General features: G+C 43.8%; 1 long non-coding RNA gene across 1 annotated transcript in view; it reads left to right on the top strand.

Moving 5' to 3' along the window:
- Window positions 1-205: 205 nt before the first annotated feature.
- LOC307220648 overlaps window positions 206-21,672 on the top strand; it is a 28,703-nt gene continuing 7,236 nt past the window's right edge. The window contains exons 1-2 of the long non-coding RNA XR_013841018.1: window positions 206-501; window positions 19,733-19,861. This is a non-coding gene — a long non-coding RNA (uncharacterized lncRNA). The remainder of the gene's footprint in view (window positions 502-19,732; window positions 19,862-21,672) is intronic.

The following is a 21,672-nucleotide window of genomic DNA, read 5'->3' as shown; positions in this document are numbered from 1 at the left end:
GGAGCGGGGAGGGAAGTGGAAGAATTAACGCGTAAGGACTTTGGCTTGCAGCCCACTGCTTGCTCGCTTGATTCAGAGTAAGGGACTGAACGCAGGCTGGCTGGCTGCACTGTGCAAGGTTGCTGATGAGAGTGCTTGGAAGAGGGGGAAGCAGGGATGGGGGCAGGTCGTTCCAGTGTTGAAAGGTATCTCTGAAATGAAACAAGCTCTCTTTCATTGCCCAGGTTGAGGTGACCTTGTCTGATCCGCTTGGCACCTTGGGAGCTCAGAGGAGCCGCCGTTTGGCTAACAGCCCGGCAGGCAGAACTCATGCAAGGGCATTCTTTGCCGGAACCATGAGTAGCATAATAAACACACAGACTTCAGAAGTTTGCTGCTCCAAACTCCCAGCGGCAGCTGCACCAGGTACAGAAGTACTGTACGAGGGGAAGGGACATCTGAACAGGCATCAGCAGTGGAAGCAGTTTGCAGGTGTCACTGCCTGTGTAGCACAAAAGCAAGGTAAAGGTAAAGGGACGTGGGTGGTGTTGTGGTCTAAACCACTGAGCCCCTTGGGCTTGCCGATCGGAAGGTTGGCGGTTTGAATCCCTGCAACGGGGTGAGCTCATGTTGCTCTGTCCCAGCTCCTGCCAACCTAGCACTTTGAAAGCACGCCAGTGCAAGTAGATGAATAGGTATTGCTGCAGCGGGAAGATAAATGGTGTTTCTGTGCGCTGCTCTGGTTTCCGTCATGGTGTTCCGTTGCTCTTTAGTCATGCTGGCAACATGACCTGGAAAGCTGTCTCTGAACAAACGCTGGCTCCCTCGGCCTGAAGTGAAATGAGCACCGCAACCCCACAGTCACCTTTGACTGGACTTAACCGTCCAGACGGTCCTTTACCTTTACCTTTTAGCACAAAAACAGCCATTAAATTCAAGGAGACCTTTTATTAAGCCAGCCTCAATTTCCCTTTCAACGGTGATTCAGCGGTGGAGTGGAGGGAAGTGGCAGAATTAATTGCTTATACCCTCTGACACTTCTCCAATGAAAATAGGGACGTCCTATTCCATAATAATAACAATAATAATTTTATTCTTTATACCCCGTCCACCTGAATGGGTGGCCCCAGCCACTCTGGGCTGCTTCCAACATATAGTAAAACACAATAAAACATTAAACATTAAAAATCTTTCCTATACAGGGCTGCCTTCAAATGTCTTCTAGAGGTTGTATAGTTACTTTTCTCCTTGGCTCAGGGGTCACATAATTCCATACCCTCGAACATTTCTCCGATGAAAATAGGGATGTCCTAAGGAAAAGCAGGACATTCTGGGATCAAATCAGAAACTGGGACGGCTTCTGTAAATCCGGGACTGTCCCTGGAATATAGGGACACTAGCAGGGTCTGCATTTTGTGTCTGAATATTCCTAAACATCCACTGTCTTCCAGTCGATTCGGTCAAATCCTTAAAAGGTCTGCATATCACTTCATTCACCAACCCAAGCCTTCCCCAGAAAGGCAACTTGCTAGACTAGGGGTCAGCAAACGTTTTCAGCAGGGGGCCAGTCTACTGTCCCTCAGAACTTGTGGGGGGCCGGACTATATTTTTTGGGGGGAAATGAACGAATTCCTATGCCCCACAATAACCCAGAGATGTATTTTAAATAAAAGCACACATTCTACTCATGTAAAAACACACTGATTCCCAGACTGTTCGCGGGCCAGATTTAGAAGGCGATTGGGCCGGATCTGGCCCTCGGGCCTTAGTTTGCCTACTCATGTGCTAGACTATGAATGGTTTTATGAATGTATTTGTTCACGCTACCACAGACTTGTCTGGTACCCAGATCAGTTTGCTTACATTTGGTGGGTTAGTTAGTTAGTTAATTAATTAAGGAATAAAAACAAAGGAGAAATGATCCCAATTTTTTTTTTCTAAAGGCGGGGGCGGGGGGGGGGGAATCCAAATGTTATTTGACAGCAAAAAGAAAATGCTCTGCTAGAATGTTCTCCCTGTCACTTTCTAAACTGAAGCACCTCGATCCATTTTCTTTAGCCAAACAACTTCAGTGGTGATTTTGCTGTCTTTGAGGTCTGGTAACCTTCAGATAATGATTTATGGCAGTAATTAAAACGTCTGTGTAGGATCAGGATGGAATTGATTGATTGTCTATGCAGTGGCCTAACAATAGCAGTTGTGTATCTTCTTGGTTCGTTTGCCTAATGCATTTCCAGGAGAATCGGTATGGCTCAGGGACTGCTTTAGCACAGATGTTGCCTTTCCAATTTTATCCGGGCAATAATCCTTTTTTTAAGAGCCTCTGTTTTACTAAACACAAGCAGAGGACATTGTTGGCTCCGTCACACCACTGCCCAATTTACTGTGGCATAAAGATTTTGTGAGTCAGGGGCCATTTGGTCAAGGGATGCAAGAAGCAGATTCAAAAGTAGATGAAATGCTGGGGGAATAATGCAGTTTTACACAGCATGACATTTCTTAATATATAAAGTGTGGGGGGAAGCCCCAACCCCGCAGTCTTCATGAATCTCCCATAGGGAACTCAAAATCCTCTTCCGCCCTCAAGCCATGCCCTTTTAATTCTGTTTGGCTCCAGTTTACTTTTGGGGAAAAGGAAATGCAGCTCTAGATGCTGTTCAGATTTTCCTCCAAACTCGTGTGACTGATGATTTGCCACCTTGTTTTAAGCAAAACCTGTGTCTATGCCATTCAAGGCTTTCAAACTCTTGTGTGCAGTCTGGGGAAAGGAGGGGAGGCTGAACATTGTGGTCCCATAAAAAAAATAAAAATCAATGACATGCAAACAAGTATGAGAGCGCAGACTGTTAATGCACAACAAACATAGCTCCGAATGGGCTTGGTAAAGCCTATTACGATCCCAGGCCTACTGTTGTTCACTTCCTTTCAGCCAGAGTCAGGAGACGATGTCAGGCTGTTCCAAAAATTTATGCTGAATGGGATTTTGTATTTTAAAAAATATATTTCAGTCTTGTACATCTTTTAGCTAAATTTTAAATGCCAAGTTTTTTAAAATTAAAATAATTTACTATTTAAATGTGTGTCTAATGTAAAGGCTAAAAAATCGCTATCTTGTGATTTTAAAGTGCTCCTTTTGAGTTTTTCCCCTAGTGAAAATTCCTTTAAAAAGCAGAGTTCATAATGCTCAACTTTATTACAAGATGAGTGCCATTTCTCCCAGAAGTTCTTCCCTGGTTTAGAATGTTAAATAGAATTCTGTACATGCACAGTCCACACTGAGAAGGGAAGGAGGCAAAGTCAGTCTCTTTGAAGGTGGATACCCAGAGTTCTTTAATATTAACCCCATAGTCTCATTGAAACTGTTGTTGTTTGCTGTGAGACTGTAGGCTTGTTCACTCATTGCAGCTGACACAGGTACACGCTGTCTGTACACACGTACAAGCATTTGTGTGAAAGAGTGTACACTTGTTGATTTGCATGGTTCAGCTATTGTGGACAGAAGTATGCAGACTGCACATGCCTTGAATATTACATGTGAAAAACCGTAAGAGTGTATAGCGCAAGTGTTGTGTACACAGGTAAAAAGACTGAACATAATGTGGGAACACCGACTTTTTGTAGGTGCATCTCGTCGTCGTTTAGTCGTGTCTGACTCTTCGTGACCCCATGGACCAGAGCACGCCAGGCACTCCTGTCTTCCACTGCCTCCCGCAGTTTGGTCAGATTCATGTTTGTAGCTTCGAGAATACTGTCCAACCATCTCGTCCTCTGTCGTCCCCTTCTAGAAGAGTTATTTAGTGTAACACTCTCATTGATTGCCACAAATTTACATGACCAAACTACCAAACTAAGCAGCCTTTAGTTTGATAAGTATTTAAGGTAAAGGTAAAGGGATCTCTGACCATTAGGTCCAGTCGTGACCGACTCTGGGGTTGCGGCACTCATCTCATTTTATTGGCCGAGGTAGCTGGCATACAGCTTCCGGGTCATGTGGCCAGCATGACTAAGCCGCTTCTGGCGAGCCAGAGCAGTGCATGGAAACGCCGTTTACCTTCCCGCCGGAGCGGTACCTATTTATCTACTTGCACTTTGACATGCTTTTGAACTGCTAGGTTGGCAGGAGCAGGGACCGAGCAACAGGAGCTCACCCTGTTGTGGGGATTCGAACCGCCGACCTTCTGATCGGGAAGTCCTAGGCTCTGTGGTTTAACCCACAGCACCACCCGCATCCCACCTTGATAAGTATTAACTCTGGGTCAATTATCTTCATTGCAAATATTTTCCACAGTTGCTGTCCTCCATGCAGATAGAAAACCCTCTTCTGTACCTGGTTGTTTTATAGGAATGAGGGTTTTTTCCAAGCGGCTCTGTTCCTGGCTGGCATTGTGGGGTGGATACAGACAGGGGTCACAGGAGTTCAAAGGCAAGCAGATAACATGAATGTTATCATGGCAGCGTTCATGTGCATATGTGTCCATGTTAGGAGCAGCAAGGGAATATTTAGAAACCATAAACGTTTCCCAAAGCTGTGCTCATAAAGCTCATAAATACTGAGCCAACTCCAAATTAAGCTGTGGGGAGTTCACCCGTAACAAATCCAAGTGCTCTCTGACATAAAACGCTTTCACTTCAGGCATACAAAATCAGAATGTCAAACAAAATCTAGCTCAGAGCCTTCTCTCCAACATGCTAGTTATGTATGTGTAGGAAATATGTTACGTTGGAAATCATTTGATCCCCCAATGGGATACTTCAACAACAGGTGGTTCATGCGAGACTCATTTGTTTGAAGTTTTACTGATGGCTGTATTTTTTCAGTATTCTGAAAACCCAGGTTCAAGAAGAATTCAAGAAGAATTCAATTATTTAACTAGAATAAATTATGCAAAGTAATAGTCTATGCACATATTCCCCCCCCCCCATTTTGCATAACTGGTTCTGCTTTTATTAGTCACGGGAAGGAGCTAGAAGCTACGCAGAACATGGAACTTCCATGCACCAGGAGTATCTCTCTGGCTTCAGTGATTTTTTTCCAAGCAGTTAAAAAAAAAAGGTAGAGGTAAAGGACCCCTGGATAGTTAAGTCCAGTCAAAGGCAACTATGGGGTTGCGGCGCTCATCTCGCTTTCAGGCCGAGGGAGCCAGCATTTGTCCACAGACAGCTATCCAGATCATGTGGCCAGCATGACTAAACTGCTTCTGGTGCAACAGGACACCGTTACGGAAACCAGCCCACACAGAAACGCCATTTACCTTCCTGCCACAGCAGTATCTATTTATCTACTCGCACTGGCATGCTTTCAAACTGCTAGGTTGGCAGGAGCTGGGACAGAGCAACAGGAGCTCACCCTGTCGTGGGGATTCGAACCGCTGATCTTCTGATCGAAAAGCCCAAGAGGCTCAGTGGTTTAGACCACAGAGCCACCCGCATCCCCTACAGGAATATATGGGGCTTATATGGGAAGAGATTCTCTCAGACGGTTTTCAGTTCTCTGTATTTCTAAGACCTTGACTCTAGGATGCTGAATTCCAGGTGCCGGGTACCAAATATTCCACAAAGTGTCCACTGCACTGGTCAGTTTCCTGAAATCAAGGGACGAAATTGCTTAGGACTCAAAGGGGCTTCTCATATCTAGGGTGGTGCTGCATGGTATATTTATTGTTCAGATGTGCAATATCAAGCTCAAATGTGTGTGTGTGTATAATAATACAGTTAAGAGTGTGGGAATCAGTTGTGATCTTTAGGCCACTACTGGTGGAATGATCTCACTGAGGGCGATGGGATTATTCTGGAGTAAATTATATTAGAGTTATAGCCGGTGCTAATTTTCTCATAAAGAGCCATTTGTATGGTGCTTTCCTTTCTTTTCATGAAATTGATTTGGCTAGCAGCGGGTGGCTTTTGAAGCTGGCAGGTTGCTTGTAAAGACATAATACGTTATGGTGATTTCAGAAAATTCTCAGCATTCTTACAGGAGAAAGTTTATAAATGCACAGCAGCTGCCCAGCTGCCATGGACCTGATATCCTCGTTGCCCTCTGGACGTCTTCTGAGCCAATCTGTCGGCGGCGGTGTGTTTACAGAGTACGAACTTCACTTTGTAATCCACGGCAGACCCTTTCATATCAATAGACTGCCGATGTTCCAAGGCTGTCTCTTATCTTTCGGCAAGCATGTCGATAACAAGTGTGAGAAAGGAAAGCTGGAAAAGGAAGGCAATTGTTCTGTTACAAAGACGCAGAGCTAATTTTTAAAGCATACGTCTCTTTAGACTGTTGAAGAAGAACAAACAAGAAATTCGCAGATGGGAACTTGCCAGTGCATGAGGGGGTGCAAGGTTTTTTCCCTCCTCCACGGTGAATGTATCTAGATTTTTGGTTCGTAGTAAGGGGATGTTCACAATAAGATGTCTAATCAGCGATAGCCCTTCTGTTCCAGAATTTGTGGTCTGTGAATGAGTGAAGGGAGGCTACAAATTTGCATGTCTGCAATTTTACCATGCAGTGGGGAAGTGGTGGGAGAGGGTTTTGCTATCTGATGCAAACAGAAACCTCTAGATCTCTGAGTGCCTTTTATTTTAATGCACAAGTTAGAAAAATGCAAATAGCATTCATGGGGTTGGTGATGAGGACAGGGGCACACACTGTGATCAAAGCAGGCATGAAGAGAGAATTTAACTCTTCCCTGTTGCAGTCTTGAATAACAGCCTTCCTCTGAGGCTAGTATTTGCTTTTGGGGAAATTCTATTGGCTCCAATGGGTGATTCCCCCTTCCCAACACAAATACTAAGTTTCATTGAAGGAATCTTCTTCAAGGCTGCAACAGGGGATAAAATAAATCTACCATCCAGGCCAGTGGTATGCCCATTATCAGTCTCCCTCAGCTGATGCTATTTGCATTAAAAAATCCTAAGCATCAAACATAAAGATGAGTCTAATTTCACATCTAGCTTGACCTTCAATTGCTCCATTGTTGTTGTTGTTATTGTCTGAGGAAGCTCCTAGCCCACACTGTTATGGAGAAGAAGCTGTGAAATGAATGAGAATGCTTACTGAGGGTTCAGAAAGTGGAAACAGGATTCCCAGTGAAGTCCACAATTTCTGATATTTTGAGAGATATGGCTGGAAGGATGGGCGGGAGGTGGTGGTAGCAAACAGAGTGGCAGGTTTGGGCTTGTTGGGGGACAGCTGATCTGGGTCTCAACTGTATGACATCATCATTATGAGACTCCATCCTTTTAACTGTTGTCTACCATAAGCCTTTGTGAAAAGTGAAGCTATATATATTTGGACGCAGACAGAGAACCTGAGTCGGAATGCGAGACCAACATTCTGCATCAGAAGCAAATAAAATGGCAAACGCAGGTTGTATTGTAATGCAGCAAATTACTTGACGTTAAACTCGAGGCAGCTCATAATGCAGTAAGCCATGATCCAATTATGAGTGCTGGGTAACCTGAGAAAAGGCACAATTCCTCAAAGGTACACGGTGGATGTCTGATTCCCAACATTGCCCTAGATTAGATTTACTGGATATCCTGTCTCCTCAGAAAGCTCTAGTGGTTTACAACCCGAAGCCTTGAATGTACTCCTATAGTTCAGTCATCCTTTGTCATTTCCAATTGTTATAAATGGAGATGTCTTCAAAATGTAATGAAAGCCGCTGCTTATAAATAACTAAATCATGGCAGCAAAGCCCAGGTGTTCAGATATGTATTATTCACAAAGTAGCCGCTAATGGCAGGAAAATACAAAACCCTACTGAGGAGTTTTATGTTTTTGTTCCCGTTTGTTAAAACAAGTCATTGTCATGATCCATCCTGACAGGTCCTGGAGTGACATTATAACTGTTTTCCCCTCCCCGAAAATGTTTGGACTACAAAGGACGTTGGCACCAAGTAAGTGGCAACACAGCAGTGTCAAATCGTGTCACTTGCCCGTGGAGCGTGGAAATCTAATATTTCTATGTGCTGTTTACTGTAGCAATGGTGGTGGTGGTGGGATTCTTACTTGGCTAGTGGAGAGACAATAGCGTTGGATGGATTCGCAGAAAAGCGATGAGGTCAAAAGAAACACACACAAAAAATAAAGATTAAAAAATAAAAGACACTACCAGATTAATGAAAAGTACAAAGAAAACTAACAGATATCACCAGATAAAGGCATCAAAATGAAGATTAAAATTAAAAGGCATCACCAGATTCGATCAATCTCTATCTTTCCATCTATCTATATCAGGGTTGGGGAACCTGTGATTCCAATTCCCATTAGCCCTGGTCAGCATGGCCAATACTTAAGGATGATGGGAATTGTAGTCTGGAGGACCACAACCTTGCCTGCACTGATCTATACAGTGGTACCTCGGGTTAAGAACTTAATTCGTTCCGAAGGTCCGTCCTTAACCTGAAACTGCTCTTAACCTGAAGCACCACTTTAGCTAATGCCTCCTGCTGCCGCTGTGCTGCCGTTGCACGATTTCTGTTCTCATCCTGAAACAAAGTTCTTAACCCAAGGTACTATTTCTGGGTTAGCAGAGTCTGTAACCTGAAGCGTCTGTAACCTGAAGAATCTGTAATCCAAGGTACCACTGCATATGAGAGAGAGAAAGAGATTAGATTTAATAAAGGTATCCACAGTTTCTTCTAGTTGCAGAGCCTGGAATCAAAGACATGTGCTTTGCCCTGTGCTCAGGACCCTAAGAATACTTTCATGCAAATTGCTCTAAATAGTGGAGCACATTGTAACACACAAATATACCCATATACTTAAGAGGTATTGTCATGTAAATGCTAAAAAAACACACGTAAAAAAAACACACCGCTGTTCTGAATCTTTTATTATTATTATTATTATTGTTATGATTTGGACAAAAGAAAAGCCGAGTGCTTTGTTCTTCTTGCTTTTGACAACAAATGGAACTAAGGGAAAGTGACTCATTTATGTGGGTTAAGCGCATGGCGAACAATCTAAAGAGAATATTTACGGCTGGGCTGAAAACAGGGCGGGGGGAGAACGGAATGGTTGGAACAACAAGCTCTTTTATACGGCACAGCGGACAGAATCCCCTACGAGCTGGGAAAGGTTTGGGGAAGAAAGGGAGAAAAGAGGCTGGTGGTGTTTTGTTCCGCAGAGCAGCCTTTGTGGGGAGTAGCAGCTGGGTAAAATGTGTGTGGCTTCATCAGCATCATGAGTTGAAAAGCAGACCCCTGCCAGATAGGATAGTCGCAGCTGTGCAAAGGCTGCTCCATCAGTAGAGCACTTAGAGGCCATCTACTGTGGGCACCTGTTTGCCCCCCAGGTGGTGAAAGTGGAGCTGTTCAAAAGAAAACCTCCAGCAGGCCTCACATCTTATTTTTCTAGTTCTTTTCCCCCTGTCCCCCACTCTCCCCCCCCCCTCACTTATATATCCCATATTTTAATATTTTGGAGGATGGAGTTGAAGTGGCATTTCAGCTCCATTCTATTCCATCCCCAATACGTGTATCAGAAGCGAGCTGGAGTTTCCTATTGGGTCAAATGTCCAGTATGAAAGGTCCTTCGCGATGAGAGGAATACCTGAAGAGGATTCATTATTTACTCCAAGGGCACATACTGGCAAGTTCAGGTTGTGCAATTAGAGTGGATTTGGTGCTATTGCTCAACAAACTAATTTCCCCTTCCTCTCCCCACAAAAAAAACCCACACTTTTTATAATAGGGAATGCGAAATTCACTGGAGGGAGTGGAATGATACTTGCTTGACACATCATATAATCTCTCCATGAACAAATAAGAATGCATGCTCAATAAGTAGCCAGTGTAATCTGATCTCCCGTCAAACTTTGTGCAAAGGAATCGGGGTGAATGTTCCGCAAACAGGTCCATCAACGTAAGCTGTCATACCCAATGCAGTAGATCACCATGATGCTTTGGATACAGGCAACTTATTTCCTACTTACCTTGTATGTTTTAGCATCTCTAAGGCAATAACAGGTGGTGGTAGTGAATTCACTTTTAAATGGTTGTTGCCCTTCCTTAGACTGAATGGATTACCGGTAAATAAACAAAACAATTCGATTATGCAAGTACCACCATCTTTCATTAGAGGGACCTTAACATGTAAGCATGCGGGGACGCAGGTGGCGCTGTGGGTTAAAGCCTCAGCGCCTAGGGTTTGCCGATCGAAAGGTCGGCGGTTCGAATCCCTGCGGCGGGGTGCGCTCCCGCTGCTCGGTCCCAGCGCCTGCCAACCTAGCAGTTCGAAAGCACCTCCGGGTGCAAGTAGATAAATAGGGACCGCTTACCAGCGGGAAGGTAAACGGCGTTTCCGTGTGCGGCTCTGGCTCGCTAGAGCAGCGATGTCACGCTGGCCACGTGACCCGGAAGTGTCTCCGGACAGCGCTGGCCCCTGGCCTCTTAAGTGAGATGGGCGCACAACCCCAGAGTCTGTCAAGACTGGCCCGTACAGGCAGGGGTACCTTTACCTTTAACATGTAAGCACACAAAAGTTACTGGTTCACATTTTCTTGTTTTTGACGCAATTCTTATTCACTGTTTATAAATCAGAATCAACACTGAATCTAGAGGATGGTTTGAAGGCCCCTCTGCTCTCCAGGTACTAACTCTTGGTGGACAACTTTGAGGCCCCTGCTGTTCTCTCTTTTGGGTTGGGCATAGAATCATACAATGGTAAGAGTTGGAAGGGACCCTGAGAATCATCCAGTCCAACCCCCTGCAACTGTCTCATAAGGGGATCGAACATGTTGCAACCTTGGCATTATCAGCACCACACACCAACCAAATGAGCTATCCAGGAAGCTATTATGTATTCAGTGGTCTGTGTTTGCCTGAGCTTGAGTCTGGACTAAACATTCTGAGCCCTTGTGTTCTGATTCTATACATGATTTCCAATCACAGAGCATTTCAGGATTTGGGCCTCTGCCATTGGCCCTTAAACTCTGAGTCATGATTCGCAGCTTGGAAGTTTAGACAGCCAATGACGTTGGGGGTGGGAGTGGCCCAGGCCTTCAGAAATGTATATAAGCAGTTGCTTTGCCCCTGTTGTCCAGATCTGTTAGTTCAATTAAGGTTCTTGCTGTTATCACTGTGTATTGCCTCGTGGGAACCCACTTACGCTTCAGAAGCCACACTGCTTCATTTCTAACCAGTGCATATCCCACAACCTCCTGATCAAATCCCACAACGTTTTATACCACAAGTGTTCCGGTGGTTTATTTTTGTTCTGTTTTTGTTGCACTATAGCCCCTCCAGACAGCATTTGGGAAGCATAACAGAACAAACTGGAGTATAACAAATCCACTACTAATGCATTATTATTGTGTCAAAATTATATTGCAGAATACGCCCACAATAAAACAACCACCTGGAGGCAACCTGACTCTTCTTCCTGTCTTTTGCTCCTCTCTAGAATTAAATGGAAATCAAGTTATCACAGAAAAGAGCAGATCTATTTCCCTTCCTTTCCCCATTTCTGTCTTTCTGATCTACCTGTGGCCATCAAAGCAACCCGGGTGTTCTCAGAAGTCATATAAATCCTGTGCTGTTAATGCAGAAATGTCTATTCGAGAGGAGATGAGCAAATTCGGAAACCAACACACGTCTTCCTTCTAAAATAGAGACATGGCTTGTCATTAATCTAAGACTCCTGAGACGGTGCCCTTGCGTTGTTAAAATACAGTAGTAAATGGTTTGGAGGTCATGTTCTTTTAAATTATGTGTATCTTTTAAAGCATATTTACATTGCTGATCCAGCCGAATCAGTAATGTTTTCCTGCTGTCATTAATGGGAAATCAATTTCCACCTTAAACATATTATGAATTAAAAAGAGAAAAGACTCTTAAGAGGGCCTTTAGAGATACCTTTTCCATTAGTAAAGCTGTATGTTCACTTTCCTCATGTCCTGTTCAGCTGGATATGTCCCTCTGATATTTCCGTAACTTTCCTCCCTGATCACGATAGTCATAGGCATGTTTTGCATAGGGCACTGATATAAATTCCAGGCATACTTTTAAGTGCTTAGATTGTAAAGTTTGCTGAGTCAGAACTCTAGAGAGCAGCAGTGACTTAGATGGATGCTCCATATGGAGCAATACCATCTGACACGTGTGAATCCCAGAATCCCATGGGTGAAGCCAACTGAGCAGGTCCTTCATACTCATTTGTCTTCCTACCTCTCAGAAAGACTCCTACAATTGGCCTTGCCAGTGAGGTTCTGGAAGTAGGTGTCGTATGTATGTATGTACATATGTATGTATGTATGGGTGTCGTATGTCTGTAAATTCTAACGTTTCTCTGATGAAAATAGGGATGTCTTCTTCTTCTTCTTCTTCTTCTTCTTCTTCTTCTTCTTCTTCTTCCAACACCACCCATCTGAATGGATTGCCCCAGCTTCTCTGGACAGCTTGCAACATATATAAAAACATAATAAATAATTAAACATTAAAAAACTTCCCTATACAGAGCTGCCTTCAGATGTCTTCCAAAAGCTGTATACAGTGGTGCCTTGGGTTAAGAACTTAATTCGTTCCGGAGGTCTGTTCTTAACCTGAAACTGGTACCACTTTAGCTAATGGGGCCTCCCACTGCCGCCGCACGATTTCTGTTCTCATCCTGAAGCAAAGTTCTTAAGCCGAGATACTACTTCCAGGTTAGCGGAGTCTGTAACCTGAAGCGTCTGTAACCCAAGGTACCACTGTAGTTACTTATCTCCTTGACTTGGGGGGGGGGTGTCACATAACTCCATACCCTCCAACATTTCTCCAGTGAAAATACAGATGTCCTAAGGAAAAGTGGAATATTCCAGGATCAGTCAGAAACCAGGATGGCTTCTGTACATCCTGGATTGTCTCTGGAAAATAGGGATACTTGGAGGATCTGTAAATACCTGAACTGGGTACATGAAGCCTAATCACATAGGCCTGTTATATAGAGTCAATGCCTCCTTTATATGACTTGCCACACAATTCTACACAGTGTAAAGGTATAAGATAAAGGACCTCTGGACGGTTAAGTCCAGTCAAAGGCGACTATGGGGTTGCGGCACTCATCTTGCTTTCAGGCTGAGGCCCAGCGTTTGTCCACAGACAGATTTCCTGGTCATGTGGCCAGCATGACTCAACAACTTCTGGTGCAACGGGACACCATCGCGGAAACCAGAGCGCATGGAAATGTTGTTTACCTTCCCACCGCAGCGGTACCTATTTATCTACTTGCACTGGTGTGCTTTCAAATTACTAGGTTGTCAGGAGCTGGGACAGAGCAACAGGAGCTCACCCCGTCGCGGGGATTCAAACTGCTGACCTTCCGATCGGCAAGCCCAAGAGGCTCAGTGGTTTAGACCACAGTGCCACCTCCGTTAGGCTGAAAGCAAGATGAGTGCCACAACCCCATAGTCACCTTTGACTGGACTTAACCATCCAGGGATCCTTTACCTTTAGGATCATACAATGAGATGGGGTGAAAGGGATCACTGTAGCATACCAAAAATCAAACTATTGTTTGAATTCTGTGTGTGTGTGTGTGTGTGTGTGTGACATGTGCAGCCCTGCAGCTGTCTCAGTGCATGTCACCTGCAGCTGGAAGTCTACACTGATTGCTTCTAAAATGGCTGCCATTTGTGGGGAAAGGTCGTGAGACACAGGGAGAATAGGTCGTGAGAAAATCTAACTAAAGGGGCCTCTGGAGAAAGTTTGGTCATATAAACACACCACTGTGCTCTAAATCCTTTCCTCATTCCCTCTGCTAAAATGGGACTGTTTATCATCTCACCTAACAACACAGTGTGTCTCCTTCACTCAGAGTACAATGGCTACATCTATTGCCTCCGTTCATTTCCTAGGCATGAGGGCAAATAAGTCCTCCCTTATCTCAAGAGCATCAGATGTTGACAGCTCAGCTTATTTTGGAAGGCAAGCCCTCTGTGTGTAATGTCTGACTGTCTGAAAACATGTTTTTCATCAAATCGCCCTATTTCCCTTATTTTAGCAGATGAAAGATCTTCTTCCTGTTCCCAGTGCAGTTTCTTTCCTGCCTGAATATTCTGCTATTTAATTTTAATTCTACCTAATTTTGATTTGATGGGCAGATTGTCGGAACAAGTATGATGTGCCTGATGATGAACTCACATTTATTGAGATATTATAATCTCAATAATCAGTGTTTTTCAAGTCAACACAGATCTTTCCAGAAGAACCTCTTTTCTGTATGTAAGTTTATATGACGGCTAATTTTATGGACATCAGTTTTCATTAATGGCAATGCTTTGGGCGCACAACCCCAGAGTCTGTCAAGACTGGCCCGTACGGGCAGGGGTACCTTTACCTCCGAAAGAATACAGAACAAGACACAGGTCAAGACTTGTCAAGCATTCTGCATTACTGAATGAGTCCTCCTCTGCAAAACTTAATTTGCACTCAGTATATATTACTCAGTATTCTGGATCTCTTATGACTACTTAGCACATATTATGCATACCTTCCAGGTAAACATTTGCTCTCCATGTCTCACCTTGCGGTTTGGTTAGCTGGGATATAAGCCGCCCCACCTTTTTCCAGAAAGCAATCAAACAGCTTTAGGTTCTGACAGTATCTTAGAATGGTTTTCTTTAGATGCCAACAAACTGTTTTTGAGTGTCTGGATTTGCTTGGCACTGTCTGGCATTCCTGCAGATTTGCAATGTTGTGCTCCTCAACAAAGACATGGGTTGTGGTGTAAAAAACCCCACCAAAATTATAGAACTGATTGTTGTTGGGTTTGGTTTTTTTTTTTGTATATTTACAAAATGCATTACAGAAACTGAGGGGAAAGTCATTTACTATGAGATATACAGAACTTTAACTCCTACAAACTGGGTTATTCAGACAGGACTTTGCAGTGTGAATTTTATTTTATTTTTTACCAACCAGTATTTACTGATACTTTTACAGATGGTTTGATTAACCTTACTGTGATTTTGTATGCTGCACACTGCCTTGCTGTAGTTTTATGAAAGTGCACATTATAAATATTTCATTAAGCAAAGATAGAGGTAGATAACATACTGGCAATGTTGGGAGGCTGGCTCTGTCCCAGCATCCCACCTGTTCCTGGCAGGTGTGCTTCCTTCTCAGTGTCTCCGAAAAATTTTACACATCACTTGGGAAGACAGGCAAACTAATGCCAGTGTACTGAAAGAAGCAAAGATCACCAGTGTCAAAGCAATAATTCTTCAACATCAGCTTCATTGGACAGGTCATGTTGTTCGGATGCCTGATTATAGCCTTCCAAAGCAACTACTCTATTCTGAATTTTAAAATGGAAAGCGTAATGCTGGTGGTCAACAAAAGAGTTTTAAAGACTCTCTCAAGGCAAATCTTAAAAAATGTAGTATAAACACTGACAACTAGGAAACACTGACCTGCGAGCGCTCCAGTTGGAGAACAGTCTTTACCAAAGGTGTCATGGGCTTTGAAGATGCTCAAACTCAGGACGGAAGGGAGAAATGTGCTAAGAGGAAGGCACACTTGGCAGACCCTCACCGTGATCAACTCCCGCTTGGAAACCTATGTCCCCACTGTGGAAGGACGTGTGGATCCAGAATTGGCCTCCACAGTCACTTACGGACTCACTCTTAAGACTGTGTTCATGGAAGACAATCTTACTCAGCTACAAGTGATCGCCAAAGAAGAGGAAGAAGCTTCCTTCTCACAGCTGCACGCTACAGCTGAAGGAGCCCAGTGAGAAGGAGGCAATGAAGTTCACAGCCATGGATTACAAGGAAACAAAGATATGGAGTTAGGTAGGCTGTTGAGAAGGCAGGCATGTAGGCTGCATACATACTATACATTTGAAGCAATCCCCACAAAGAATCCTGAAAGCTATAGTTTGATAAGGGTGCTGGGAACTGTAGCTCTGTAATGGCTAAACTCAGTGCTTTTTTCTTAAAAAAAATGTTTAGGGGTACTCTCATTTCTCTACTCATATTGAAATACTGCCCCTCAATGAAGCTAAGCTTAAGATTCACAAAATGTTTAGGGGTATGCGTACCCCTGCGTTCCCCCCAGAAAAAAAGCAGTGGCTAAACCACAGTTCCTAGAACTTCTGTGGGTGGGGAAGATGTTTTAATTGTGCTTTAAAAGTAGGGTGTGTATGCAGACTTTGGCTCTGTCTTACTGTGATGGGTGCTTCCGTTTCTCAGAACTTGTGATAAATATCGCAGGATCTCTTTAATCCAATCAGTTGCAAAAAAGGGGACATTTTCCCCTGCAATCATCACCGGCCATCTCCACACAGCCTGTTAAGTTTACTTTTGCTTTGTGAGCATCCCAGACAGGCGTTTAATCAGAAGTTTCAGTTCCCTGTGTCCAAGACTATGTTTTGGTTCAATGCAATTAAACCAAATCTAATCTTAAAATAGGTCTTAATCCCAGATAAAACCAGCATTAGCGCACAGAGAGGTAATTCTTTGCTTTTCAAAGAGCAATAATGACTGAATATTAAAGGCAAACTACATGGAGTCCAATACATCAAACCTCTAATCTACTTAGCAGGATCGTGTTGTATGGTTTACATGGAATTAGAAAGAAATGCAGTCACCATTCCATTGCTTGTGAGGGATACTGTATTCAGTGCAGTCCATGGGATGCTACTTAAAATGCTGTGGTGGTGATTCTTAATAGCTCTAGTCTTGTGAACCAAAATTATTTCAGAAAGTGTCCATTACTCATACCTGTTATTATCCCAGGCATGTATTAAAGCTGATGTGGGGTAGGGAGAAGGAGTGGTCATTTGGCTACTTCCTATGGTTTATTGAAACAAGCCAGGGAGGAGCCATTGTTTCTGACCATGGCTTATTCAAACTAACCATGGTTATCCTTGTCATATGTAACAACAAACCATGGTTAATTCTAAAATGGAAGCTGTTGCTTCCAATCTCGTCCTCCCAGCTCCTCTTCCCCATCAAGGTGCATAGGACTCAGTTATGGATGGCCATGTTATTTTGAGGCGGAAAATCACACAAGTGCCTCTCGCTGGGAGCAGAAACGTTCTGATAATGGAAAGGAACAATTTGCTTCCTTTGATTCAGTTTGATTCACGTTCAAGATCAGCCGCCTCTAGAAAATACACATACCCAACCCAAAGGTACTGTGGCCAAGTAATTCATTTCTACCTCTTCTTGTTGAAGATAAAATTTATTATTATTATAAAACCTTCTACAGTTTAGACTTGAATGATTAGCTGCATTGCTGCCCTCCCCATGTTGACTGTCTCTAAAGAAACAGAGATGCATGTGAATATCATCCTTCCCAAAAAATTGCATTTATTGTTCCTGTTGACTTACTGTAACCTTTCTGAAAATAAAAAGGAATCACATCTCTCCCCACCATCTTCCATTGTCTTTCCCCCTGCTTTGGAGCCAAGTGAGGATTCCCAGGTAAGATCCTCCCTCTATTGTGTGGGCAGGTAATCCCTCCCCTACCTGGCCTGGTCTCCTTGGCAACACTTCCCCCAGGTGGGATTGGACAACTGACTGAGGTAGGCGGAGACCTCCAGGTATCCCACCTGAGGGAAGGCAAAGCCAAGCCTATGCTGTTGGAGCCGCTCCAGATCTAGGGGCTGTGCACGTCCACGGAAAGGGCGCCCCCCGTTTTAGGCGGGGAGCGGTCATTCCCCCTGCTTAGTCTGTTATAGGGAAGCTGGCTTGTTTCTTTGGAAAAGCAGTATGCTGTTCCAGAAGAGCTTCTATAAAATGTACCACAGTCTGACATTTGCACATCGCTTGCTAGCTGTCCAGTTAGCCGCCAGTTCTAATTCCCAGGCTTAGTTCAGCAAACATTGATCTGCTGCAGCAGGGCTGTTCTCAATGCTCCTCAGACATATTCCCATGCTTTTCCTATGATGGTCCCTCTACATAACTACCGTGTTGGTTGGATTAAGATCAAAGCTAGAAAGAAATGAGGGCTTGGGTGTTAATTCTCTGTTCTGATGAGCTGAACGGAAGAGCTGGTAAAGGCATAGCTGTCAACGTTTCCCTTTTTTTAAGGGAAATTCCCTTATTCCGAATATGATTCCTCTCAAGAAAAGGGAAAAGTTGACAGCTATGGGTAAAGGAATGCAGCCTCAACTTTTGCCTACTGCAAAATGAAAAATGGACCCGAAGTGTGAGCTGTGACTCCCGTCCAAATAATAAGGCGTTCACACAGAAGTTCGTTTCTTTCCACTCAAAAATTCCAGAGTTTCGAAGCATTAGCCATGCCCCACAGTTAAATTAATCAAGGCTTATTTTGGCAAATTCCTGCTCCACCTACTTTTCTGGCAAGCGAGGGCTTAAAAGCAAATGGAGAGGCCTGAAAACTGGAAATATGATCATCGTGAGTGGTTTATTCAATCTAAAAGGGGGAAAAAATCACACCAATGCATACCTTAATTTAAAACGTTCTCAGGCTCACAGAGCAACGAAGTGGCATTTTTAAAAAAATGGCATTAAATGTATAAGAAAATATAAATCAGGACAGTGGCCCATCTAGTTCTGTATCCTCTCAGTGGCCAGCCAAATGTCTGTGGGAATGGCACTTTCCTGTCCTTCGGTTTTAAGCAACTGTTACTCAGAAGCATATTGCCTCTGACCGTGGTCATCAAGGTGAGTAGCCACCGATAGATTTAAAGGGACCCCTGACCATTAGGTCCAGTCATGGCCAACTCTGGGGTTGCGGCGCTCATCTCGCTTTACTGGCCAAGGGAGCCGGCGTACAGCTTCCGGGTCATGTGGCCAGCATGACTAAGCCGCTTCTGGCGAACCAGAGCAGCCCACAGAAACACCGTTTACCTTCCCGCCGGAGTGGTACCTATTTATCTGTTTGCACTTTGACGTGCTTTTGAACTGCGAGATGGGCAGGAGCAGGGACCAAGTAACAGGAGCTCACCCCGTCGCGGGGTTTCGAACCGCCAACCTTCTGATCGGCAAGTCCTAGGCTCTGTGGTATAACCCACAGCGCCACCCGTGTTCCAACTGATAAGACTTATCCTCCCCAAATTTGTCTAATCCTCTTTGAAAGCCATCTGAGTATCGAGATCAGGGATGGCCTTTGAACTGAGCAACAAGAAGCAGTCACCTCTCATATAAGATTACAGAGAAGATTGCTGCATCCAGTTGCCATCTGTCTGTGTGTCACTCGGGGGGGAGGGAAGGAAGGATACCGTTTTTGGTTAAGTAAAATGAGACTTTGGTTTAATTCAGGGAACCTGTGGCTGTCTTACTCTGCCCAAGGGTGGCCTTGACTGAAAGCATCAGAGAATGATTGATTGATTGATTGATTGATTGATTGATTGATGCCTTTGCCTCCTTATACCACGCTGCCTTTCTTGTGTGGGCTCATGCAGCTGTAGCAGGTTGCCTCATTTCATGAATAAAAAATATCTGAAGGAACCCAGTGGACACCAATGAGGGCTTCATCTGAAGGCAGCCCTGTTCAGGGAAGTTTTTAATGTTTGATGTTTTATCGTGTTTTTAATATTCTGTTGGGAGCCACACAGAGTGGCTGGAGAAACCCAGCCAGATGAGTGGGATGATATTATTATTATTATTATTATTATTATTATTATTATTATTATTACTACTATTACTATTATTATTATTATTATTATTATTATTATTATTATTATTATTATTATTTCATTGTTAATATCTGGGAGCACCCACTTTTTGTCCTCAGTCTTTCATCACATTTTCCAATAGCTGTTTTTTGCAGACCCTCCAAGTCCCATTTTCCAAATTTACAGACGCCGTCTCAGTTTCTGATTTGATCCTGGAATGTCCCACTTTTCCTTAGGGCGTCCCAATTTTCATCAGAGTAATGTTGGAGAGTATGGAATAAGACGTCTCTATTTTCATCGGAGAGATGTTGGAGGGTATGTTTTTGCTGCCTCTTGCCTTTTTATCATGACCATTATTGTTCCTGCTGTCTATCAAAATATAAACACTGTGCTATCACAAGTTCCTTTCACCGGAGCAGCGTGAGGAAAGGCTGGCTACAATATGGTTTCAGGAGGGGGAAAACCATGAAGACCAGCCTTTCGTTCACCTGTTCACAGGCTCACGGCTGTGGATTTGTCAGAAGCAGAAATCAAATCAAATACAGTGGTACCCCAGGTTAAGTACTTAATTCATTCCGAAGGTCCGTTCTTAACCTGAAACTGTTCTTAACCTGAAGCACCACTTTAGCAATGGGGCCTCCTGCTGCCGCCGCACTGCTGGAGCACGATTTCTGTTCTTATCCTGAAGCAAAGTTCTTAACCTGAAGCACTATTTCTGGGTTAGCGGAGTCTGTAACCTGAAGCGTATGTAACCTGAGGTACCACTGTAGTGAGGGAATGTGTCTCACAAAATACCCTAAGAATTTTGCTTCAGCGTTCCCCCCCAACCAGGGAAACCGAATAAAGGTTTCCAATCGTTTTATAAAATGGTTGGGCAGATGACAAAATGACGTTACATGCAGGAAACAACTGCTTCCCTTCTCTCCTTTTTGGGCATTTATATAAACAGCAGTGTGACTGTTACATAAAGCCAAAAGCTCTCCCCTTTATAGCATTTTTCAGTGTTTATCCTATGCCAGCCACAATAAATACCACCGCCGCTTCCCTTCCATTTATTTTCAAAGAGTTTATCTACTAGCAGCAGTGTAAATAGGGAAGATAATAATTTATAAACTCTGTGAGACATGTATGTAAAAAAGTTCCAAGAACAATCAAAGTGACAGTTAGCATAGGATGTTTACAAGAGCAACTTGTTCCCTGGTTTACAGCAAAGACGTTTTCAGGTGTGGTGGCTTATTAACCCTTATAGTTCTTGTTCATTTCCCCAGAATCCAGAAATGACCTCTTCCTTGCCTTCAGAACCTGTCGTCCAGAAAGCTTATTATGATCTCATCATGGACACCAAGTGAAAGGGGGTGAACATACCCTCCAACATTTCTCCGATGAAAACAGGGACACACTATTGCAACAAGCTATCCTGGGACGTGGGTGGCGCTGTGGGTTAAACCACAGAGCCTCGGACTTGCACATCAGAAGGTCAGCAGTTCGATTCCCCGTGACGGGGTGAGCTCCTGTTGTTCGGTCCCTGCTCCTGCCAACCTAGCAGTTTAAAAGCACGTCAAAGTGCAAGTAGATAAATAGGTACCACTCTGGTGGGAAGGTAAATGGCATTTCCGTGCACTGCTCTGGTTTGCCAGAAGTGGCTTAGTCAAGCTGGCCACATGACCCGGAAGCTGTATGCCGGCTCCCTCGGCCAATAAAGCGAGATGAGCGCCGCAACCCCAGAGTCAGTCACGTCTGGACCCAATGGTCAGGGGTCCCTTTACCTTTATCCTTGTTGCCTGCCCAGATCTCTCATGCATGCAACTGCATTTCCTGGAACCAAGCACTTTGTTTCAGTGCCTTGTAATTTCAAACATTTTCCAATAAAAATATTAAGCTATTTAGACAGTAAAGTAGTTGCATATTGGCTCATGTGATCATCAGTTGTGGTTACACAATCCTTAAATGAGCAGTGTAGTGAAAACATGTTAGTTACTGCGGCAATTACCTTGAGCTGTTCAGTATTTATCTCGGCATATGTTCTAGTCAGCCAGTGGAAAAAAACTCTTTTGACTCGTGCAATAATCTAGTCAGTCAGGGGAATAACTGCAGGTTGGTTGCTTCCAGTTCAGGTTTGCTGTTGT

Source organism: Podarcis cretensis (assembly GCF_951804945.1).
Source record: "Podarcis cretensis genome assembly, chromosome: 1".
NCBI classification, from domain to species: domain Eukaryota; kingdom Metazoa; phylum Chordata; class Lepidosauria; order Squamata; family Lacertidae; genus Podarcis; species Podarcis cretensis.
The sequence above is the reverse complement of the archived record's forward strand: the minus strand, read 5'-3'. Positions and strand labels throughout refer to the sequence as shown.